This window comes from Balaenoptera physalus (genome assembly GCF_965194825.1).
Source record: "Balaenoptera physalus genome assembly, chromosome: 6".
Taxonomy (NCBI): Eukaryota; Metazoa; Chordata; class Mammalia; order Artiodactyla; family Balaenopteridae; genus Balaenoptera; species Balaenoptera physalus.
The window spans coordinates 37321525-37335151 of NC_138885.1; the positions used below are offsets into that span (position 1 = coordinate 37321525).

General features: G+C 33.0%; 1 protein-coding gene across 1 annotated transcript in view; it reads right to left on the bottom strand.

Annotated features, from left to right (window-relative positions):
- Positions 1-13627, bottom strand: part of LRP1B (LDL receptor related protein 1B) — a 1885740-nt gene that overhangs the window by 804329 nt on the left and 1067784 nt on the right. The window lies entirely within an intron of this gene.

The following is a 13627-nucleotide window of genomic DNA, read 5'->3' on the forward strand; positions in this document are numbered from 1 at the left end:
GAATGACTGGTTTTGGAAATGCATTATTTGTAATATAAAGAAGATGTCAAAGGTTAACTGTGACATAATCTGTAGGAAAAAGGGAGATAGTTAAAAAGTGATATTAATACTATATTTTCTAACAATTTTGGGGCAGTATGCTAAGTGAATCCTTGCAATTCCACAGCAAATTCATAAAGAAAATTAGTGCAGAATAATTTATCTAAATAAGTATATAGTATAAAATCATTCAAGGTAGTTATGCAACTGTGCAAGAAAAACATGGTATGAAGCTGTGCACAAAAATGAGATGTTAATTCAGAAAGCCTGGCAAAGTTTAAAACAGGGATATTTTGCAGGTATTAACTAAAAATCATATTTTTTTAATTAAAAATGTTACATAAGTTCAAATGAATTATGGGAATACGTAAAATTTTTTAAGATTCCTGAAAAGTCATCAGGGAAGCTCATTATCAGAACAATTTCAATAAATACCAAAGTAACTTAAGATAATCAAAAAATAATAATAATGATTGAACTTATTGCTCCTTATTTTAGAATAAAAAAGAATCAACCTTTAATCATTTTTGGTTTTGTTTAATCAGTTTAATTACTATTTTTAAAGTAATGACAGCCAAATAAAAGGCCCCATTCATCCATTCAATGAATATTCATTGCATAGCTACTATATGCCAGGCACCGTTCTAAGCCCTAAGGCTCTATCAATGAACAAACAAACAAAAACCTCTGACACCTTGAAGCTTACATTCTTATAGCAAGACAAAAAACAAACAAACAAAATATACCTAGGATAAGTACAAAGGAGAAAAAGTAACCAGCTAAAGGCAGTAAGGATTTGCGTGGGAAATTTGCATAGATGCACAATTTTAGATGAGGTGACCAGCAAGGTCTAAGGAGGTGGCCTGTAAGCAAAGACCTCTAAGAGGTAAAGGAGAGAGGCAAGGGGACATCTGATGGAATAGTGTTCCAGACACAAGGAACATCACATGCAAATGCCCAGAGGTGGGGCCACACCCAGAGTGTTCAGGGGATGACAAAGAGAATATCAGAAAAGGAGTAACAGGGATATTATGGGTTATATAGAAGAAAAACAACTTAAATGAACCATATTTTCCCCTATGAATTTAAAAGTACTTATATGGAACATTTTTGAGGTGATTATATGTAAAATCTTCATGTACAATAGAGATAAATGAGCCTTTATTATGACGTGTGTTTATTTGCAGGGTCTTATTTACGGGTATTGGGAGAGGCAGTCCCCAGTGGACCTGGAGTCTCCCTGAACTTCACTGCTGAGGGTACCGAACTGTAAGGCTTGTCTGTCTTCTGATACTGAATAGTTTCTATAGCTGGTCTCACAGGCAACTAAATAAAGGTGACCACAGGGCGACTACTGCGTAACAAGATAGGGGGACTTGAAAACTTTCTATTTGCGATATTGTTGGCTGTTTGCTCAAAAGGTGCCGATGCCCACGCCGTGGGTTCCTCATCTGTGGCACAACCCACTCCGTGCTTAGCATTTATACGGACCCATGACATCGCCCTGTGAGACTTGGGGACAGGGAACCAGAGCAACTATGCTGACGCTAATGCTGTTTGCTGTGCTGTGAGTAATAAACAATCTGAAGTCTCATTTTCTACTGTCGGCACCTATGCAGTGGTGGCAGGCTTCCTCCCTGCCATCCTCGATAACAAGGTTGCTCAACACTGGCACTACTGACATTTGGGACTTGATAATTCTTTGTTGTGGGAAACTGTCCTGCACATGGCACTATGTTTAGCAGCCCCAGTCTCTATAGTAAATGCCAGGACCACCTCCTTCCCCAGTTGTGACAACCAAAAATGATTCCAGATGTTACCAAATATCCTATGGAAAACAAAATTACCCCTGCTCTATGAAGTTGGAGTTTTACCTTGTAAGTGAACGAAGTGATATTTCTCAAACGTTTTTTAGTCCATTTTGATTTCTCTAAATATCAATTTTCTTGCCATCAAATGAAAAGTTCTTTGCAACATTATTTTTTGGTAAAATTACCAAAGAATATTAAATTAGGTATCTGTAGCTAGTAGAGTAGCAATACAAACTACTCTTAAAAAATATGCAGTCTCAGAGTGGACCAAATTTCATTGTAATTCCATATATAAAAAATACTTTAAAAGGAGAAATGGTAAACATTTCATGGTTAAACACTGTGACAAATGTCTTAGAAATATTTGTCTCAGAATGATATGTTTCCTGTATATCCCTAGATATATTTTTTAATATCAAAAAAGGATACTTTTTGATTTTTACCTGAAATAATAGTGAGCTAAATTTTACTATTTGAAATTTCTCTGTTTGAGACAAGTTACAAATACCCTAACAGCTAAAATATCAAGGTAACCCTCTGACTCAAAATGTGCACATACACCTTTGATGTACAATTAAGGTTTATAAAAACTTGTTTTAGTAGCAGAGGTAAAAGTGCTAATTTTGGAGCCAGGAAAGCACTGCTATCCTGTGGAGGCAGATGTGTACTAACCAAAGAAGAAAACAGCTGTGTATTAAAATATTTCATATAGTTATCAGACCACTACCACCCATGAAATATACTAGTATCATTACAATGTATTCATTCAAGTTGCCTAAACATTTCATATTACACTGGATGATAGTTAATTTGTTGTTTTAGATCTGAAAAACTCAGAGCCAAAATGCATATTTTGATGAGAACTTTGATTCTTTCCAGTTGCAAAGGAATAGTGAGTAGAGAATACAGAGAAAAGAGAGTTGATGTATTTCATTTAAGGACGGTCTGAGTGGTCATCATTTCTTTTACTTTTTCTTTTTCTTTTTGGGGGAGGGGGATGCAAAAGGTATAAGGACACTTAATACAGTTTCCTAGCATAGGTGTGAGTCTAGAATAAGCCTGGTCTGGGATACAGAGATACCATATGCTAGTTTGCTATGGTAAACCTGGGAAGTAAATGTGACTTCTGTTAACAATAACATATCTTGAAGAATTTAGGGTTATTTTTTTTCCTCTTTTAGTCATCTATGAAACCTGTGCTTTCAGGATATTTCCCAATGTATTTTTACAAGATATTATCCGTTTTGTTCACTGGTCTATCTCCAGGGCTTAGAACATTGCCTATATATAACATGATCTCAATGAATATTAGTTGCTTGAATGAGTATATAAGCGAATGACTCAACATCACCTCATCAATAATTCCAGCTTTCCTCCGAATGACATACAAGGCCTTCTGAAATTATTTTCCACTAACCTCTTTTATAAGCCCTATGATCCAAGCATCTGCAGTGGACGATACTACTTTTAGCAAATTGATGTGCTATTCTGGAGAAAACATGGACTTTTGTGTCAGAGAGAAATTGGCATCTTCACTGTCCTGTAGCCTTTCATTGTAATCTTTCTAAGAATTTTTATAAGACTTCCCCTTATTCGGTCGTTGTGAAGGTAAAGTGAAATAATATATAAGGCATTAAAAAAAAAACAGAATTTAATACATGTTAGCAATGCTAGCTCATTTCCCTACTCCCATAGGCATATTTCACTTTCACATCTCTGTGCCAGTTTTACCTCCTATTCCCTCTCTTTTCTGGCATTTTCCCATTTTCTAAATCCTTCACCTTTTTTAATGTCAAAAGAATTTTCTATCTGCTACACAAATCTTCTCTTATTATCCCTGTGAAATTCATCTATCCTTTAAATTCCCTTAGTAGTATATCTGAGTGCCATTCCTGACACCACCTACTGCCTTGTTAAGCTTCCTGAAGTGTGGACAGGCCAACTTTTCCATTTGTCTCTGTGGAACAGGAGGGAAGGATAAAAGTATAATTCATGCTTGAAACCCCTAGTAGAGATCAGTAGTAAAGGCTTGGTAAATATTTGTAAAATTTTTTAAAATGAATGAATGAATGAATGTAAGCACTGTAAATCCGGGGGAAGGAAAAAATAACAGGGAATTAAGAATGTGTGGTTAGCTTATTCACTCCAGAATACTAGTGAAGAATACTCTCTTACTGTTTCAATATGATCATCATTTCCATATTTTCATAGAGTGGCAAATACCTAGAAGAAAAATTAAATCCTTAGTTTAACTACTAGACCCTTAAAAATATTCAAATATTTGGAACTATAGAAAACATTTTGTTTTTTATAGATACCACCTACAAAGAATCGAATCAGAGAGGAAAATCACACGTATGAACATACACAGATTTTCACATGGAGACATATCACTTAATCAGGCTAAAGATGTACCACACCCCACTGTTTGACATATGCCACCACTATTCTCAGGAGCATCAAAAGCAAAATTTGGAGAGTTATTTTTTAAATAAATACCCTGGATGATAAAAAAATATTACTACTTAAAAAGTGCTATGTAATGAAAAAGGCAATAAGAAATCATTTTTTTTTTTTTTTTCTTGTTATCCTAAAGTTGAATGTGCTAGGGAATTTGGAATGTCAGTAATGCAAGGATTGGTAAATTATATTCAGTAAAGAGTAATTCACATTCTGCTACTACAGGGCAGCACCTCTTAATTCAAAGAATAAGGGGGAAAAAAATCTCTGAGACGGGATAGATAGAAAATTCAGTATCATTGTCATAGCAAATTATCTAATATTCCAAGAACAGTCTCAAGAGTTGTTTAATAAGAAATAGATTCGTCTTTCTATAATTAAGGTACTTATAGTTTGAAACTAGGTATTTGATAAATACATCTTTCTAGATCATAGATTAATTTTTCCAAAGTTTGTGCAGCATTTTAATAGTCATGTTCTATCTCATCTGGATTATAGTCCCCAGGATTCCTGGCAGAAAGATGAAATACCTCCTAGGAAAGCTGCTGCTTCTCCATATATTTAAACACTCAAATTAATCTGAACTTCACAGTTTTCCAGAACATAATCATAATAGAACTTACTTAATTTAGAAATGATTTCATATTTAATATTTAGTATTTAGAACATATGAAATAGCTGGAAGATTACAGAAATATAAATTGGGAGCTGGGAATATTAGTTACAATTCTGTCGCTAACTATCCATTAGATCTTGGGCAAATGATATATCCTCTCTGAATCCATTCGGCTTCCTATGTAAAATTAGAAAATAACACACACGCACGGCCAGCTATTTCTTTCTTAAGTACATACCATGTACTAAGTGCCTTACAAACATCATGGGTCCCAATCCTCAGAGCAACTGAGAACAATTATTCCCATTTTACAGATGTAGTAGATAAAGCCTCAGAGAGTTTACATAACCTGCCCAAGCTCATACAGCTGGTAAGTTATGGAGCAGAATTCCGATTTAGATACTCTGACTTCTGCACCTGCCCATTTAACCTCTGTTTTATGTTACCATGATCTTTAAGGACATTTACATTTCCAAATTTCTATAACTAACTGTTTTATAATTATCCCCAACCTATGCTAATTTATGAACAGCATAACTAGGGGAAATATGATGACTTGTTACAAAGAAGATGGCATTTGGGAGTTCTGCAATCAGACAAACAGGTTAAAACCCAAGCATAACATGCAACAAGTTGAGTTATAAGACAACATTCCTTAACTCCTGTAAAACCTAGGTCCCTAACTTTTGCAAAAAAAAAAAAAAGTATTTCTTACATTCAAAGGTTAGCTTGAGTGTTCAGAATATTTTATATGAAATATTTGGTACATACTAGGAGCTTAGTAAATGCTATTGTAACAAATAAATATTTTGCCAATTGGATCAGATTTAAATTGGTTTAAAATATCATTTTAAGTACTGAAGCCATGAAATTTATAAAAATAATTATTATTAACTTGAAGGAGCTATGTAAAATGCCAAATATGTATAATATTATATTTATACAAAATGTATATATATATCTATCTTATGAAGGAATAAAAATTATTTAAAAATTTATCAAATTACAGAATTGAAGCACATTACTTAGTTATTTGAGATTTCAATAATTTTAATTATCTACTTAATATTTTAAATATTTGATTCAATAATTTACCTTCATTTTTTTATAAGCGCTAACTATGAAACAAAATTAATGTTTTCCTTTTGCTACATTTTAACTTTATAATATACAAAGTAGTCTTAATGTGAAATGCTCTATAGGACTTGCCAAAATAATTAAGTCTGTGTAGGTTACAAAAAATTGGTACTGAAGCTATTTAAAAGCTAATTAAGTTATGAATGAGAGTAGGTAGATGTTTGTGAAGTTGTAAGAGACAAAGATTGCAGCACAGCTAGCCCACAATAAGAAGAAACACTACTTCTAGAAAAAAAGCCCTCGTGAAAACATAAAACGTAAACATAAAAGGAAAAACATAAAAGGAAGAAATTCAGTGCTATGAAGATTTGGGGAAAGGGTTTAACAGGCAGAAAACAAACTAAAATAAAATAACATCCATTTAAGAGGTAAAATGAAAATTTATGGCTATCCATTTTTTTAACGAAACTATCCCTGTTTGAAGAAAACAACTTATGTTAATGTGACCAAAAGTGATCACAGTTTCACTAGTTTCATTAAAACTCTTCTTTACATGCTTACCCAAAACTCCATTACTTTGCTTTGTAATAGCTATTTTCTTTTAAATTCTTACTTAAGTAAGATACCAATTAATTTCATGCTGTACATATTTTAAAAGGACAGTCAGATGGGAGTATAATAAATCACATGGCCCTCTCTAGAGGTAATCACTAAAAACACTTTATTAATCTTACCAAAAAACTTAATATACTTATATAAATCAGATTATCCTGCCTGCAAAAAATATTGTTTTGCTCACTTTGTTTATTTATCAGTCTGTCTGGGAGTTCTGTTTGTACCAGTGTATATAGCTCATCTCATGCACTTTTAAATTTAAATATAGTTGGCATACAGTATTATATTAGTTACAAGTATACAACATAATGATTTGACATTTACATACATTACAGTGATCACCATGATCAGCCTAGTAACCATCTATCCTCAAAGTTATTACGATACTATTGAGCATATTCCTTATGCTGTATATTACATCACCATGACTTATTTATTTTGTAACTGAAAGTTTGTACCTTTTAATCCTCTTTATATATTTCCTCCGCCCCCCCCCCAACAAATCCCCTAGGGCTACCACATGTTTATTCTCTGTATGAGTCTTTTTGGTTTTTTTGTTTTATGTTTGTGCATTTGGCTTTTTGTTTGTTTTAGATTCCATATATAAGTGAGATCATACAGTATCTGTAGTTCTCTGACTTATTTCACTCAGCATAATTCCCTGAAGATCCATCCAGTTCTTACAAATGGCAAAATTTCATTTGTCTTTATGGATGTGTAATATTCCACTGTGTGTGCATAATACCCTCCAGGTCAATCCATGTTGCTCACATGGCCAAATTTCATTATTTTTTTATGGGAGAGTAATATTCCATTATGTATGTATGTGTGTGTGTGTGTGTGTGTGTGTGTGTGTGTGTGTGTGTGTATATGTATATATACCCCTCATTTTTATCCATTCATATATTGATGGACACTTAGGTTGCTTCCATATCTCAGCTATTGTAAATAATGCTGCAATGAACATTGTAGTGCATACATCTTTCTGAATTAGTGTTTTTTTTTTTTTTTTTCTGGTAAATATCCAGAAGTGAAATTGCTGGATCTACAGTAGTTCTATTTTTAGTATTTTGAGAAAGATACATATTGTTTTCCATAGTGTCTATACCAATTCACATTTCAACCAACAGTGAAATGTTTTCTCCACATCCTTGCCAGCACTCTGTTATCTTTTTGATAATAGCCGTTCTGATAGATGTACGATAGTATCTTGCAAACTTGATTTGCATTTAACTGATGATTAGTGATGTTGAGAACATTTTCATGTGTCTGTTGGCCATTTGTCTCTTTTGGAAATAGGTCTATTGAGGTCCTCTGCCAATTTTTAATAGGGTTTTTTTATGTTGAGTTGTATAATTTTGGATATTAACCCCTTAACAAATATATTGTTTGCAAATATCTTCTCCCATTCATTAGGATGCCTATCATTTTGTTGATGGTTTCTTTCACTATGCAAAATATTTTTAGTTGGACCTTCTTTCTCAAGATTGCTTGTCTAATTGAAGGGCTTTTGTGGTTCCATAAAAATTTTAGAATTATTTGTTCTAGTCCTGTGAAAAATAGCGTTGGTATTTTGATAGGGATCGCACTGAATGTGTAGATTGCCTTGGGTAGTATGGACATTTTAACAATATTAGTTCTTCCAATCCATGAGCACAGTATATCATTTCATTTATCTTCAATTTTTTTCATCAACGTCTTATAGTTTTCAGAGTAATGATCTTTTATCTCCTTAGTTTGATTTCTTCCTAGGCATGCTATTCATTTTGATGCAATTGTAAATGGTACTGTTTTCTTAACTTCTCTTTCAGATAGTTTATTTTTAGTGTATAGAAATGTAACAGATTTTTGTACATTGATTTTGTAATCTGCAACTTTACTGAATTCATTTATTAGTTATATCAGTTTTTAGGTGGCATCTTTAGGGTTTTCTATACATGGTATCATGTCATCTGCAAACGGTGACAGTTTTACTTCTTCCTTTCTGATTTAGTTGTCTTTTATTTCTTTTTCGTGTCTGATTGATGTAGCTAGATCTTTCAATACTATGTTGAATAAAAGTGGCAAAAATAGGCGTCCTTATTTGTTCCTGATCTTGGAGGAAATGCTTTCAGTTTTTCAAAAGTGAGTATGACGTTGACTGTGGGATTGTCATACATGGCCTTTATTATGTTGAGGTATGTCCCTCTATACCCAATTCATTGAGTTTTTATCATAAAAGGATGTTGAATTTTGTCAAAAGCTTTTTCTGCATCTATTGAGATGATCATATGATTTTTATTCTTTAATTCTTTATTCTTTGTTAATATCATGTTATCACATTGATGGATTTGAAGACATTGAACTATCCTTACATCCCTGGGATAAATCTCACTTGATCCTGGTGCATTGTATTCGGTTTGCTAATATTTTGTTAAGAATTTTTGCATCTATGTTCATCAGTGATATTGGCCCATAATTTTCTTTTATTGTGGGGTTTTTGTCTAGTTTTGGTGTCAGGTTGATGCTGCCTTCATAGAATGAGTTAGGAAATGTTCCTTCCTCTTTAATTTTTTAGAATAGTTTGAGAAGCATAGGTGTTAAGCTTTCTTTAAATGTTTGGCAAAATTCATCTGTGAAGCCATCTGGTCCTGGACTTCTTTTTTTGGGAATTTTTTAAAAAAATTTCTGATTCAATTTCATTGCTAGTGATTAGTCTGCTTAGATTTTTCTATTTCTTCCTGATTCAACCTCAGAAAAAGGTATGTTTCTAGGAATTGATCTATATCTTCTAGGTTTTCCAATTTCTTGGTGTATTCTCTTCTTTCATTTCTGATTTTATTTGAGCCCTCTCTTTTTTCTTGATGAACCAGGTGGCTAAAGGTTAACAATGTTGTTTCTTTTTTCAAAGAACCACCTCTTAGTTTCATCAATCTTTTCTACTGTTTTCTTCATCTTTATTTCCTTTATTTGAATTCTGATCTTTATTATTTCTTTTTTCTACTAACTTTGGGTTTTGTTTGTTCTTTTTTCTTACTTCATTTAGGTGTAAATTAGATTTTTCATTTGAGATTTTTCTTGTTTCCTGAGGTAAGCCTGTATTGCTATAAACTTCCCTCTTAGAATTGCCTTTGCTGCTTTCCATGGATTTGGGTCACTGAGTTTCCATTTTAATTTGTCTTCAGGTATTTTGTTATTTCCTCTTTGATTTCTTCAATGACCCATTGGTTGTTTAGTAGCACATTGTTTAGAATCCATGTGCTTCCATTTTTTATAGTTTTTTTCCTGCAGTTAATTTCTAGTCTCATATCCTTGTGGTTGAAAAAGAAGTGTGATATGATTTCAGTCTTCTTAAATTCATTGAGACTTGTTTTATGGCTTATCATATAGTCTACCCTAAATAATGTTCCATGTGCACTTGAAAAGAATGTGTTTTCTGCTGTTTCTGAATGAAATATGCTATATGTATTAACTGACTTTATTGGCTAATGTGTCATTAAGGCCAGTGTTTCCCTATTTTCTGTGGGGATGATGTATCCATTGAAATAAGTGAAGTGTTAAAGGCCCTTACTATTATTATCTTGCTGTCAGTTTCTCCCTTTATATTTATTATTTGCTTTATGTATTTAGGTGTTCCGATGTTGCTTGCATATATATTTATAATTGTTATATCTTCTTGTTGGATTGATTCTTTTATCATTATGTAATGGCCTTCTTTGTCTCTTGTTACAGTCTTCATTTTAAAGTCATTTTTTCTTATAAATGTATTGCTACCCTGGTTTTCTTTTTTGTTTCCATTTGCATGGATTATTTTTTTCCATCCCTTAGCTTTCAGTCTGTGTGTGCATTTAGATCTGAAGTGAGTTTCTTGTAGGCAGCATATATGTGGGTATTGTTTTTGTAGCCATTCTGTCTTTTGATTGGAGCATTTAGCCCATTTACATTTAAAGTAATCATTGATAGGTATGTACTTATTTCCATTTTAAAAATTGTTTTCTAGTTGTTTTGTAGTTTTTCTTTGCTCCTTTCTTCTTCTCTTGCTCGCTTCCCTTGTGATTTGATGGTCATCTTTAGTGTTATGTTTGGATTCCTTTCTCTTTATTTTTGGGGTATCTATTACAGGTTTTTGGTAGGTGGGGAGGTTCATATATAACATCATATATATATATATACTTATTATATACATATATTATATATATATAGTAGGTTGATTATCTCTTAAGCTCAAACACATTCAAACAACCCTACATTTTTACTCCCCCACCCACATTTTAAGTTTTTTACATTATATTTTACATCTTTTTATTTTGTGTATCACTTAACTACTTATTGTAGTTATATATGATTTTACTACTTTTGTCTTTTAGCCTTCTTACTAACTTTATAAATTATAGATCCACTAACTTTCCTGTCTTTACCAGTGAAATTTTTTTCTTTCATAATTTTCTTATTCCTAGATATGACCTTTTCTTTTCTGCTTAGAGAAGTCCCTTTAACATTTTTCATAAGGCTGGTTTAGTGGTGATAAACTCTTTTAGCTTTTGCTTGTCTCTAAAATTCTTTATCTCTCCTTTAATTCTGAATGATAACCTTGCTGGGTATTCTTGGTTGCAGGGTTTTTTTCCTTTCAGTACTTTAAATATATTGTGCCATTCCCTTCTTGCCTTCAAAGTTTCTACAGAAAAGTCATTTGATGGTCTTACGGGAGTTTCCTATATGTAACTACTTGTTTTTCTCTTATTTTTAAGACTCTCTCTTTATCTTTAATTTTTTAATATTTTAATTATAATGAATCTTGGTGTGAGTCTCCATGGTTTGATCCTGTTTTGGACTCTTTGTGCTTCATTGACCTGGATGTCTGGTTTCTTTACCAGATTAGGGAAATTTTCAGCTACTATTTCTTCAGATACGTTTTCTGCCCTTTTCCCTGTCTCTTCTCCTTCTGGGTCCCCTATATGTGAATTTTGGTATGCTTGATATTGCCTACAGTTTTCTTAAACTATCTTCATTTTTTATTCTTTTTTTCTTTTTCTGTTTGGCTCATGTGATTTCCACTATTCTGTCTTCTAGATTGCTGATCTGTTCTTCTGTATCATCTTATTGATTCCTTCTAATGATTTTTTTTTAATTCAGTTACTGTATTCTTCAGCTTAGATTATTTCTTTATTATATTTTCTAACTGTTGAAATTCTCACTCTGTTCATCCATTCTTCTTAATTTGGTGAGCATGTTTATACTCATTACCTTGAATTATTTATTGGGTAGATTGCTTATCTCTGCTTTGTTTAATTTTTTTCTTATGTTTTGTCTTGTTCCTTCATTTGGAACATATTCCTCTTTTTCCTCATGTTGCTTAATTCTCTGTGCTTATTTCTATGTATTAAGTAGGTTCATTATATCTTCCAATCTTGGAGAGGTGGCCTTATATAGGATATATCTTATGGGGTCTAGCAGCACACTTTCCTCTGGTCACCAGACTATATGCTCCTGGGGTGACCCCTGTGTGAGTTGAATGTGCCTTTCTGCTGTGGCAGTCAGGACTACTGTGGGCATGTTGATGGGGGGGCTGGCCCAACCCTGTTTGTCTGTGAGGCCCTGCCTTGTGTCGCTAGTGCACTGGTAGGTGGGGCAGGCCCATGCCATGGCTGGTTGTGATGCCTGATATCATGTGAGTGCTGAAGCCCTCCTGGTGGTCAGGGCCATCTCTTCACACAGCTGGTTGTATGGCCTGGGGCCATTACTTCATGCATCTTTAACTGCTATCCAGTATTATTTTCTGTTAAATGAATAAACACACCCCAATCCATTCTTTGTGTGTGCTTTTGAGGGGTACAATTAATGCCGGGGGGAGTAGATTGATCTGGACCTATTATTTTTAGTTTGCTTAATTATTAAATTGCTCTAAAGATCATCTTAAGACCTTTTTTTTTTTTTTTCATTTCTTTCAGTTTTTATGAGGACCATAAGGTTCTACTTTTCAATTCTTATATTTGAAGTTTACACCTAGGATATTTTAGGTTATGGTTTCTCATGGTCTAGTCAATGTGGTAAAATCTGCACTCTAGCTAAGAAATTCCCATCATCTCTGATCACTGATGATATACTCTTCAATTTCACAGTGCTGGTATCAATTTACTCTATTAAAAAATATTTTTGAGTGATTTTTTTTTTCTTGGATATAGAGGGCAAAGTCAGGGTGAACTGTTTGCTTATTCCTATATTTAGTCCTTTGTCCCATTTGTAATCTGACAGATGCATTCAAATAGAATGAAAACTCTCAGAATGACAGTTACATTTTTACTGAACACTTCACCTACTATCTGGCATCTTTGGCAATTAAATAATGTTTTATATAGGTATATGACTAGAAATCTTAGCAATAAATAAGAATCAGATTTTGAGATAACACTTAATCATATCATCCTGTACCATCTCTTTAATAGTAACAGATTTTTCTTCTGATAATGTAATGCATTAACCAATTTTTCTTTTTGCAAAGTGAAAACTCCCATCACTACTTCATTTATTTATTTTTAGTTAAAATGTAATACAAAATGAGCTTATTGAAAATAAAAAACACTTAAATATTTTTGTATCAAATGAAATGTCTTTATGTGTAAACTGCTGATGTTTAAAAGCATCACAAGGGATTCACATTTATTCATAAGCAGAACTCGGCTACTTTTAAAAATTGATTCTAATGCTAAGGTGAAGGAAGAAAAAGCAGTTTTTAAAAATATTTTTATCTTATTCTTCAAATTCCCATTTGTATTAATGAATTATAGACATGAAGAATTAGGCTTCACTTAGGATGCACAAACCCGCAAAAGAATATTGAAACACATAACAATGAGAGAAAGACCAATAATCTACACGATTACAACTTTTGTTGAGTCCAAATAAAAGCTGGGATCCCAAGGAAACACAATGAAAAGAAATCCAGAGTGACAGGCCTCTTCCAGTAAAAATGGGTCACATTAATTGTTATACCTTTGCCAGAGCATAGGAGGAAGAGGCAACTGACATAAAC